This window comes from Panicum virgatum, chromosome 1K (genome assembly GCF_016808335.1).
Source record: "Panicum virgatum strain AP13 chromosome 1K, P.virgatum_v5, whole genome shotgun sequence".
NCBI lineage: Eukaryota > Viridiplantae > Streptophyta > Magnoliopsida > Poales > Poaceae > Panicum > Panicum virgatum.
The window spans coordinates 8,542,848-8,555,453 of record NC_053136.1 but is presented as its reverse complement, the minus strand read 5'-3'; positions in this window follow the sequence as shown (position 1 = coordinate 8,555,453).

The following is a 12,606-nucleotide window of genomic DNA, read 5'->3' as shown; positions in this document are numbered from 1 at the left end:
TATATTTTTCTTTATAATTTTGGACAAACTTGATATTGTTTTGACTCTTTAAAATTTTTGGGATGTCTCATAATTTGGAACAGAGGGAGTATTTCAGAAGTCGAAACCTGGAAATACTTGAGAGGCCGCTTCGAGTTGCAATAATATTTTTTAATTCCATTTGAGACATGGACTATAATATCTAGTTCTCCACAAGCATAGAGCTCTTTATTTGTTTCCTGGCACCCAAGAGCATTTCGATTGCCGCGAGAGAGAGAGAGCATTTGGATAGTCTTGTTGCCGTTTCCGTTCTCATTTGACATTTGTTGCTTCCCTAAGCAACTGTCCTTGTAGTAAGGTTAGATTTTCTTTCTTCTAGTTTAGGCAACAGTCCGTGCCATTTTCAACGACAAGCATATTCTATGAAATATTCCCATCCCAAAGGAATGGCACTAGTTCAAATCTTGCGTATTCTGATGTTTCAGCAAGTCTTATTTCAATAGTATAAATAAACTAGTTAAACTTATTGATTGATTTCCATTAGGTCCCGTTTGGAACTTTGGAATTGAATTTCATTGTAAAAAGCATAATATAGATACAAATTTATTAAGCTAATATGATTACATACGGAATATATTTGTATACTATTGTTGGGCATATAAGATACTTATATGCTATGTTTCTACTGTAGAGGAATGAACCAAAGAATGTGCTATGTGCTATAAGTTACAGAATAGAAGTATAGCTTGGTGGTGTATATAATCAATTTCCATCTCCCACACTATGAATTGAGGATATGCTTATATATCTAAACTTTGAAAAGTGGTGGGATATCAAATTCTAAGCCAAATAGCATAGTCTATATATTAAGTAGATTTCAATTCCTCCAAAATGAGAGGATCCAAACAGTGCCCATACAATGCATTGACCTTAAGTATATTGAGTTATTAGTTTATGCGAAATAATCCTTAAGCACAATAAAGTTATTTTTAAACTTGGGTACATGAACGCAACTGAGCGCTTTTCTACTCACTGACATCTCTATATACGATTCCTGGACCAAACCGCGGGCGCCCGATAGGGCCATGTCGCCCGTTAACCCACTAGCCGTTGGATCGAGCACTCATGCAATCTGGTCCGTCCAATACGGGTCGGTTTGAATTCTCCCACCCGATTAAACGTGACCGATCCATCGCGAACCTTCACGGGCCGCAGCTTCTCTGCCCGCTCCCTCGCACCCGCCTGCGCATTTCAAGTTACACATCGCCGCCGGCCGTTTCCCACACCGAAGAGCTGGCCACGCCCACGCCCACGCCGGTGAGCAGCCACGACAGCTGCCGCCGCCGCCGCTCAGGCCGCACGAGGGACGCACAGCCCCGCCGCTCGACGAGCAGCTGCCACCGAATTCGTCACCACCGTCACGGCCCTGGACTCCGCAGCATGACGTCGCTAGCCTTCCATTCGCTGTCAGGCCGCCCCCGACAACCCTGCATCCACCTACGGCTACGGGCCGGCAAGCTGGTAGCGCCAACGCTGTGCAGCTCCTCGATACCCTTGCTTCCTCTGGCAACTGAGCGTTTCAGCCAGCGCTCCCAGCAATAGAAGCGGCTGACATATATGGTGCCTACCAGCTGCTTGACGAAATGCCTACAAGTTCAGATGCTTAATAAAAAGGTAGAATTTTTTAGAGTAGTAGCCGAGTAGTACTTGGAAACTAATTTAGGATGTACTCTAGTCACTATGCACCCTGGAGAGGGAGCGACGAGAGCGCTCCAGCTCTCCGCGGGCGACACGTGCCCGCAAGAGGCAAAACCGATGCGGGCCGTCGATTTGCAGCTCCCGCCTTCGCTGCGTGCCGCACCGCCTTGCCTGCTTGTGGGGCCTACCGGGGGCGAGGCATGGATTTGCCGCCGCCGCCAGTCTGCCGCGCCGCGTGAGCGAGAGAGAGAGGAAGGGAGAGCTCCGCCCGCGCCGGGGCAAGAGCAGAGCCGAGGAGCCGCGCCGAGGACGCGCCTCCGTTGCTCCCCCGCCGCCACCGCCCGCCGCTGGATGCCTCCACCGCCGGCCGCGCCGTGCCGCCCGAGCTCCGCCCGCAGGGGAAGGGGGAGGCAGGGAAGGAGAGGAACGCCGGACGCCGCCGCAGATCCACGCCGTGGAGCGAGGCCCGCCGCGCGCCGACCCGCCCCGTCGCAGCTCCGTTCGCCGCCGCAGCTCCGCACGCCTTCGCCGTGGCCGTGGCGCCCTCCCCGCCACCTTCCCCTGCTCGCCATGCTGTCGCGAAGCACGCCGCGCCCGGCCGGCCCGGCTCGCCACGCCGTGCACGGCCGCCGGCTCGCCGCACCGCCGCAGCCCGCCCGCGCGCGTGCACCGCAGCAGGCAGGGACGGGCAGTGGCCACCGGCGGCCCGCGCGTGCCTGCCTGGGCCGGGACGGGTGGCCGGCCGGAAGCCCGCGCACGGAGCGCCGCCTTGCTTCCGTGGCCACCCCACCGCGGCCCGCACGCCAGGGCCGCCGTAGGCGAGGGGCCGTGGCCGAGCTCGAGGGGGGCAGTGGCCTCCACCGTCATGGCCCCGTCGGAGGAGCTGGCCGAGAGGGGCCGCACCCGCCATGCGCGCGAGGTGAAGGACGGCGCTGCTTGTCCCACGCAGGGGTGCAGGAGAAGGGGCGTGCGGGGTGCGGAGAGGGAGGAGGGGGCGAAGGAGGAAGGCTGGTGCAAGATGCAGGGGCGGCGGGGCGGCGGGGAATGCAGGGGAGGGCGAACGGCGGAGGTAGGGAGGCAGCAGAGAGAGAATGGGGAAGGGAGGGGGCCAGCGCAATTAACGAAATCAATGATCGATCTCAGTTGCTCTCCTCACCTATACGGACCCAGAAGCAATTAATGCCACCTTCCCCATCCGCTTATCTCAAGCGTTGTATTCCTTTTTCTTTTTCCTACCGCTAATTTCCGCATCTCTATCTCTCTGATTCTCCACATGCTGGAGGATGCGGCAGCTTCTCTTTCTCTTTTTTCACCTTTATGTTGTGTTTCCGAGATATTCTTTAAGCAAATATTTTGCAAAAGTATGCTGAAAATTTATCTCCATAATTTGTATTTTCTACAATCTATGTGGCAAACTTATGCATCAAAATTATGTGAGAAATTTTTATAATAACTTTTACATGAAAGTTAGGTCCAAGATTATCCTTTACCAAGTAGGCTGCAAAAAGTTATACGTAAAAATTGTATGTGCTGTGAAAGTTGTGTTCAAAAATTATCCTATAAAAAGTTGATTGGAAAAAATTATGGGTAAAAGTTATGCACATCATAAAACATGTGCTAAAAAATTATCATCTGATATTTATGCTGGAAAATATGATCTAATAGTTATATGGAAGAAGTTATATATACATAAGTTATAACTTTCTGAAAATAGAAAGTGGTGGATAAAAAACTTTTGCAAATAAGGAAAATCCAACTATTTGAAATTGAGCGCTCGGAGCTCTCCTGGCGCGAGCTCGCCGATTAGCACACGCCGGGGGCCAGTGGGGTGGGGGGTTAAAAAAACTGACATGTGAGCCCTACACCTGGTTGTTGATATAGAGGATGGGATAGAGAATGAACGGATGCAGTAAAACTGGACGTAGAAATTTAGATGACCAGGAATATATATTCCTTTTAAAGGGTGAATTTAGATTGTGATGAGTGCGCACATCCAACTCTGTATGCCCCTGTTGACATGGCACTGCCCCCCTGGTCCCCTCCTTGGGCCCATTTCTTCAAAAAAATTTGCCAAACATGTATTTATTTATTTTTATTCTTACTCCTATACACCGTGGGATTGGTGGCCTGTGAGCGCTTGGAGATTGTGGACGTGACATGTGTCCCGAGAACAATCAGTCCATTGCCCATACGTGGAGACAATCAGCCCAATCCCCCGGTGGGAGGAAGCCCGACGCGAGGCATAGATTTGGCATTCGCTCCTTTCGGCCTATACGCAACAATCAGTCCATTGCCACGCCCTTCAGCGTACCTTTTTTCCTGCTCTATATGCATAGGTAACTCTCAAAGCATTAACCATTTTGCTACACATTTTCAAGTGGGCGCGGCGTAGCGCGCGGTTGACCTAGTAATGTATACATGTGCTATGATTCAGAGAACATCAATCAATTTTGATGAGAACGTTAAGAATTTTCAACATTAAAACGTCTTTTTGATTTCCTCTTCTACATACATCAGAGTTGTCTTTCACCTAGATTCCCTTTCATTTCCACTGGATCCTAATCTCCCATTATAGTGAAAATGTTTCCTTTGGGTGTTGGCTTTTGTCGGATACCACAATTAGGGACACCCTAATCGGGATACTAAGACCGCTTTTAAAAACATAAACACCCGATAAGACAACTGAGCCCACGAAGGACCACGGCCTACTTCCCATTCGGAGGAAAGGAAAGGACTCAAAGAAGCCCAGCGTGTGGCCCATTCACATCCCCCTCCGCCTCGCTCGAGGGTCCCTCTCAGGCTCGCTGGGCAACCTCCGCCTCGCTCGAGGGTAGCGAATCTACCCTCGAGCATGTGACCAATCTCTGCCTCGCTCGAGGGTAGCGGATCTACCCTCGAGCAGGTGACTCATCTCCGCCTCGCTCGAGGCCACCCCTCGACGCAAGGGACAAACAGCCCCGCCGCCCAACCGCTCACTGTACGAAGGCATTAAAAGCCAGCCGCTCCGCCACGGCTCAAAGGACAGGCGACGTCAGACTGCCACTCCCACAATGGATATGACCGGGGTCCCATCCGCTGACTTCGGTCACCGCTCCGCCGCCCCAGTTGCTGTAGCAACACGATGGGACCAGTGATGCGGGACAAGACAGGCCCGGTACTGCTCCCGTACTGTTCTGCCGACACCGACCATCCGGACTCACCTCCCACTGGGGAAGGAGTCCGGCGACGTTATGTGTCCTTCCGGGAGAGGCACTCAGCACACACGGTCGGAGTCCCGGGGCCTCCACGTGTCCCCCGGACCTTCTAGTGTGCACGCCCGCACTCCGACCAGGGGGTCCGGGGCCGTCCCGTGCCATTACTACCGCCGGGACACTACAGGACGACCGGCACAATCTTCGTAGGACCAAGGACGAAATCCAGGATGACAGCGACGCGCGCCGTCTTTCCACAGTATGCTTCCTACAGTATCCGACCACTGTACCCCCGCGATTCAGGGGAAAACGACGACTTCCATACTCCCACTCATGTACACCGCCCCTCCTTATAACTATAAAAGGAGGAGGTAGGCTTCCTTTAGACGGGTCTGGCTGGGCTCTCTGGTCTCATTGGTCTTTCGCTCTCTATCTTCTCTCTTCCAAGAGGACGTTCAGGGACTACTGAGCACCCATCTCAACAGACTCCACTCCTAGAAGAGACTTGGGAGCTTTCCTCCCTCTCTCGCCTCGCTTGTAACCCCTACTACCAGCACTCCGGGTGCAATATAATACAGTGCCCTCGCACTCCCACTTTGCTGGACGTACGGCCCCGCGGTCGGAACCAGGATAAACCGTGCGTTACTGTGTTGCCTCTTGCATCATCATCTGGGACGAGGAAACACGCAGCATTTACTAGTTGGGATCCGGGCCCCCGGGTTGAGACACCGACAACTTTTTCAGGTTAAATGTACTATTCACACAATCGCAATAAACTGGTATTCACAAAAAAAATTCAGATCAGTCCTGATATCATTTTCCTTGTGCATGCCTACTGTATTTCCCAAACATTTCAGGTCATGATGTTCATGTATCATGAGTACGCAATGGTGCTGAAATGCTCAATTGATTTTTTTTTTTTTGCATTAGAACTTTCTCTATGATTCCCTTATCAAGGAACCCAGCATGGTGCTTGGAGGTTCTAATTCATATTTGCCTCCTATGACAGATTTTGCAGCTTAAACAGACCTATTTGTTTCTTTAAAAATATGCACGAGAGTTATCCATTCATTTTTCCTGCATGCAAACATTTTTTCCGTTGAATAATACAAGCTTGTACATGCAGTACCATGTGTTAGCATGCATCAAACCGAGCCTCAAGCTGTATCTCGATAAGATAAGCTAGCAGGAAGGTAGTTAAACTGGGATGGCCAAGATAACCAATGTATATAATCAGTTTTTCTCTAAAAAATGTGTATAATCAGCTAAACTTTGAAAATCGGTAGTAATCCATAGACAGTTTTGTTAGACTCCTTATGAGTAAATATATGCAATAGATAATATGTGATGTTTTCGTAGAAAGTTTTTGTTGTATATATGTATCTATGGTTTTTAGGGTTCAAGAATTCTCTTAATTCATATCTATGGTAGGCTACTCTTCAGTTTTCTTGGTTTAATTTCAAGTTCATTAGATAACATATAATCGAGTAACTGATTTAATTTGGTTTAGGCTTATTAAATGGTTTATAAATATTTAAATATGTAGTTTCCTTGGATGCTTTCGACATGACAGAAGTAGGAACAATTTGAAGGACAACTCTTCAGTGACGAATTGCTTTTCTTACGCTTCAAAATTGGTTATACTCTACTATCTTTCCAGCTTTGAGAGCTATGTCATGTTAGTTTTTTTCGATTTCAATTTGTGATTAGTGGTGTTTCTAATTCAATATCCATGTGCGCAGATATAAAAATACATGTGAGTTTTTTCTATATAAAAGTTTATAGAATAGCATGATCTCACATTCTAACATGAACAACATTACTTCCATCAATCATCAAATTAACTGATCTTCTAGCAGTAAAAAACTATCCGTGTATTCATAATTGCCTTGACCCTGAAAAGCAGATAAGTATTTTTTTCATCTAAACTAAAAAAATAATCACATACACAACAAAACATCGACGCGGGATACGGGCCCGACGCGGCAAAGCCGCGGGCCTTTCTAATGAGCCACGACTCTCTCTCTCTCCTTTTATGATGAGGAGAGGGACTCCTTCCACCGCCCACCTTTGAAGTGGATCTTAAGCTACGAGTAGTAGTTAGGGCAGTCTCAATGGAAAAAATCACGGTAGTTTCTATAACATAGGATATCGTACCAAGAAACTACTTCTTCACAGTGCAAAAATTTCTATCAAACTTCAGACAAAATATTGACCAATGATCGACCATATTCCAGTATCTGCTCTTTGGATCCTCTGTGGGCTTCCCTATCTTTTCCACCACCAGCGACGTGCGGGTGGGCGCGCGGCTGCAGCGCGCCGGATCCGGAGGATGGCCTTGGGAAGCCGTCGTTTCTTTCCAATAGGTTTTCTCTCATTTCTTTGCGTCTTGGTACTAGTGACGATGTCGTTTCTGCCTAAGGCTAGTCCCAAAGCGGACCGGTGTCGATGCTGCCATGTAGGTGACAGAGTGCGGAGACAGTGCATCTAGAAATCACCGGTCCAACGCGTGGTGTCTTCGTCTACCTCGCAATAAATATTTCTGACTCTTTCTCTATCCTGCTCAGCGCTCTCTCAATCTCTCATTCTGGCGAAGTGTGGGCAGCTGGCCGTCGAGTCCTCGCTCTAGACATCGGCGGCGCTGTCCGGCCGTGCCGCGGGGTCCTCGCCCCGGGAGGCGGCAGCCCACGGGTGGCTCACCCAGCCCCGCCGTGGGAGGCCACGCCTTGGGAGGCGACGGCTTCGATGGCCGGCGGCGCGAGTTCCTCGCCCCGGGAGCGGTGGCGCGGGATCCTCTCCCCGGGAGACGGCAGCTCGAGGGCCGGTGGCGGCTTGGGGGCGGGCGGCGCGGAGTCCTCGCACTGCCTCAAGGCGCATCCATGGATGGGAGGCCCCGACTAGGGGCTGCAACGGCGTGACCGCGACAAGCTCGGGCAGTCGCCGGCATCTCGTTGGGAGGTTGCGGGCGCGGCGCCGAGGAGATGCGGGAGGAGATGGCTCGAGGGCGACGGCAGGGTCGCCTTGGTCGCCGCGTCGAAACAGTGTCGTGCAGAAGACACCGTTTCTTGGATTTTTTTTCCTTCTCTCACCTCTTTAATTGCGCTGCCACATCAGTTTTTGCCTAGTTGGCACCGCTTGGACACCATCCGGCGTGGAGCGTTGGGACTGGCCTAAGGAAACGATTTCTATCTCTCTCCGTGATAACTGCTTTGACACGTCAGCAAACGTCAGCAAATGGGTGAGCTGTCACTGTAGTTAATAGAGATAGAAACAGCTATAAATGTTGAGTTGAGACTGCCCTTAGTTGAGATTAATCTTAAGCTTTGCCCTAAAAGTGGTATGCTTAAATGCTAAACAGCTATAAAGATTGGATCGTGCCTCTTCGGTGGTTGTTGCTCGTCTTCTGCGATGCAACGGCCGAATGGCCGATCATGATTTCATCACAAAATAATGGCACTGACAAATCCTTGTGGCAATATTTGTGGTGAGTTTAAATACTCCTCACTTGGGATTTTGTTCTAGGGGTTTTGGATTTTGTGACTGCTGACTACGGCTTGTGTTACCAGATCCTAGATCATTTATTTCAGGAGAGAAGATTTGGAGATGAGTCGATGTTCTATCATGGAGTTAGATACGCTTTGAAAAGAGTCCCAGGGTGTCAGATCTTGCCACGTTGCCCGACTATATAAAGTTAAGGGTGCTCAACGTTTTACATGTTCGTAACTAACGTAGCTTAACTAGTATTTATTCATCCAGAGTCATTGACTCGGCACAATTGCTCGTATTTTCTGAATCTAACCGGTATTATTCTTTGTTCGTGGATAACGTGGTACCCGTGGTACTTGGTCGATATTGAGCGGACGTTTTGACCGCTGTATACTTGTGTTCCCTCTTATCCACATGAGCTAATGTGAATTTGGATTATTTGGATTTTTTTTCATTATACGTATGAAATCTGCTCCATAAGGACTCTTGAGCCTTGATTTATTAATAAAAAGATAAATATTACTTCATCAATCTCGAGATAAGAAAATATAAGATTTTTTTTGGAAACACAGTACAAACGCAGACATTCACAAACGCACGCACACTCGCCCCTATGAATACACACACGCAACCCTACCCCTATAAGCATATCTGAGAGACTGTGTCGGCAGATCCTCGAGAATGACGAAGTCACCACTTGGGCCTCACTATCGAGGGGCACGACGCCTGAAAGAATAGCACCGATTAAAATCTAAAATAAATTCAGAAATATGTCAGCGATGAGTTGAGAACTCGAACTCCTACAATAGCACATGTAAGATTTTTTATGGTGAAACCTGCCCAATTGAGCGTACCAGTTCGCAAATATAAGGTCCTTGACCGATTGCGAAAAAGGCCCCCGCATCGTCCCAGGGGCGACTCGGGCGGCGCCGCCCCCCTCACCCCGAGCACCGCCTCCTTCCTCCCCTCCGCCTCGTCGCCGCCGGAGCTCGCCGGTGGAAGTCCACTCGGCCGCAATGAGGGCGGCGGCGGGCGCATCCCTCCCCTTCCCCTGAAGACTCGCCCTCTTCCACAGCCTCCCCTCTGCCCCCCTTCTCTCCTATCACCGGTGTTGGCGTGTTGCCCGGAGGCTGCCGCCGTCCTCTCGCCGGAGGCGTGCAGATCAGGTGTTAGTGGCTACAGATCCGGCGCCTCCTGGGCCATCGTGGCCTGCCCCGTGCAGATCGGCTGGGGGCTTGATGGCCGGTGTGGCTCGTCGCGCGGCGTCTCCGGGCCTGCGTGTGCGCCGGGGCTTGGGAGCTGCTGCTGATCTGGTACCTCCAGGGCCGTCCTGGCCTGCCCCCCCTCCCCCCCCCCCCCGCAGATCTGCTGGGGGCACAATGGCCAGCGCGGCTCGCGGCGCGGTGTCCCCGGACCTGCGTGCGCCGGGACTAGGGCACGATGGCCGGCACGGCTCGAGGGCTCGCTTGCTCCGGGCTGTGTATCCGCCGCGCGGCGTGCTGGCCTGGATCCGTCGCGGTCGGAGGGGGTGCACGACGCAGCTGTGCGGCTGCCGCATGCAGCCGGCGCTCCGATGCCCTCTTCTGCGGGGTGCCTCGCTGCAACGCGCGCACATGTGCGGTTCTTCAGCAACAGCAGTCAAATCTTGTTGCTGTCAGTGTGATCTTGGTGATTGATGGGTGCTGGGCGAAGTTTTGCCCGGTGTAATGCCGGCGCCGGCGGCGGTGATGTCCTTGGGCTTCACATTCCTTCCTGGAGGCGCCGCCGCAGATCCCCTAAGCCAAGTTCCATTATGAGGGATTTCGGGCGAAAATCCATTCCGATCTTCCTGTCTAGCGGTGGCGGCGTCGGTTTGACGTCGTTCCCTTGGTGAAGGCATCGCTTTGGAAGATCCCCTCATGCCGCTCGCACATTCTTTTGGAGCTGCCGGTTTAGGCGCCGCTTCTTCAAAGGTCTATGCTCTATCTCCTCCTGACTCTTCATTGACGAGGCGAGCACTCGCTGCAGGCTGCCATCATGGTTCGTTGAATGTCCTCCTCTGGCGCCTCTGCTTCGTCGGCGTTCTTCTTGGTGGTGCCACTAAATCAATTGTTGGGTGGTGTTTCCACCGCTACTGTCATCCCCCTTCATGGGTTCCTCCCCTTGGATGGCGTCGGATGGTTGTACGTGGAGCCCGGATGTGCTGTAGGTGTCGCCATCAACTTCAAAGGAGACTGTCGTGTCCGGTAAACTGTGGTTTGCGTGTCCTTCACCTCTCTTAGTCCCCATTCCACTGGGTGGTCCCTCAGATGGAGGGTGGCAGTGGGGCGGCGTAGTTACGAGGAGCGGTGTGGGGATGCATTGGTCATAGTGTAGCCGGCAAGTATGTTGTTCGGTGGTGGCGTTAATCGGCGATCGGTTGTCGTTTTCGGCTCGTGACATGACTCTTCTGTGGTTAGTTAGTGAGTTGCGTATCTCTTATCGTTGTACCTTGGTGTTGGTGTTCTCTTCTCTCCCTGGTTTTTCCCCCAATATGCTGAAATTGTAATATGTGATTTTGGCTGCCAAAAACCCTATCAATGGAATTATTCAGGTGGGGATTCTCTCCCCCGGTGACCGTCAAAAAAATAAAAATAAAAATATAAGGTCCTTTTTGGCTGTGGTGTCTTCGTTCTCTCTTGTCCATATGAGGTAATTTGAATTTGAATTTTTCTTCAAGATCGATTCACATGATGCAAATTTAGTATAAGGTTCAATCTCGATGTTAATCTTTTTTTATGAGGGACGTTTGAGCCTCGATCCATTATTATTAATCAAAAAGGAGATAAGAATCACGGAAATAGTATAATTACGAAGCACAAAAAGCTATAAAATGACAGAAACATGTCTCAGTGTCATACAATGAATGCTTACTCTTGTCATGGAGCACGAAATATCCGCAAGAACTAACATTTCTGCTCGGCGCAGCGCAAAAGTATAACTGTATAAGAAGGTGTGAAACGACGGCGTTGGCTGCCGTCAGGGCCTGTTTTTTTTTTCTGAGAAACCAGGTTGTATTTCATTTATTTATATAACAAGCTACATTCTATTGCTTACAAAAATGTCCCTGAGTAAAACTAAAATTACATATAGGTCCTTGTAAGCTCCACCTAGTCATCTTCATCAACGACGATCGGAGCCACCACTCGTCGGGCCACCTCTGCTGACAGATGAACACGCCGAGCTTGCAGCTTGAAGCCGGTCCCATCTCGACGAAGAAGCTTTAAAGTTTTTTGATGCCGCAATGATTGGCACATCGAAAACTTCGATCTGCCCTTGGAACGTTGAACGCACAGGCAGTATTTGACGGCCATTGGCCGTCGCATCGCCGAAAGCTCCAGGATTAACCGCCTCAAGCTACGCAGGCGACCCCGAGTCGTCGGCTGATAAAGCAACCCAAAAGGGGAAAAGACCGCGGCAGCGGGAAAGCAAACACCAACCCGATTTTCTCGGATAAGTGGACAACATACCTCCAACCTGTGGTGCAGAAGAAGTCGCCAGCATCATCGCCGTCGCCTTCATCCACATCACCATGGAGGGAAACTGGACTTGGCATCGGCAACACCGAAACGAAGGACACTAACCCTAACCTAGCAAGTCCTAAGATAATAGGAGATGTAATATACATCGGCCACCGACCCCGCAGCCCCTCCCCATCTTCAACGCCGGAACGGCTGCCGGAGGCGAGGAGGCGCCGGCGGAATCGACGCCGACAAGCCAATCGCCTCCTCTCCACCTCGATATGCTGTAGCTAGAGGATAAGACGTCAGGGTCTGGTGTGAGTCCGACGCGGCGAGCGCGAGCAATTTCCGTGGTCATGAAACAAACAATTCAGCCCGGCCCACTAGCCGTCTAGCCCAAAGAAGCACGGCCCACCACACTTGCAAAAGGTTTTACATTTGGAAAAAGTCATTTCTGCCTCCCTCAACTTTGGACCGAATCTGTTTTTCCTCCGTAGACCACAAAACCGGTTATTTAGACTCCTCGAACTTCCGAAATCGTTCGTGCGACATTTTTTGAGCGGTTTCAGGGTGACGTGGCAGTGGTTTTTTCTTTTTCTTTTATATTTATTTTGACTGAATCTTTGAAAAATCATATTAAATCACAAAAAAATCATAAAATAGAAAATCCAATTTTGTTAGACTCCACATGAGTAGATCTACGCAGTGAATATATTATATGATATATTTTAGTATAAATTTTTTGCTGTAATTATATATATATACTTTTCTAT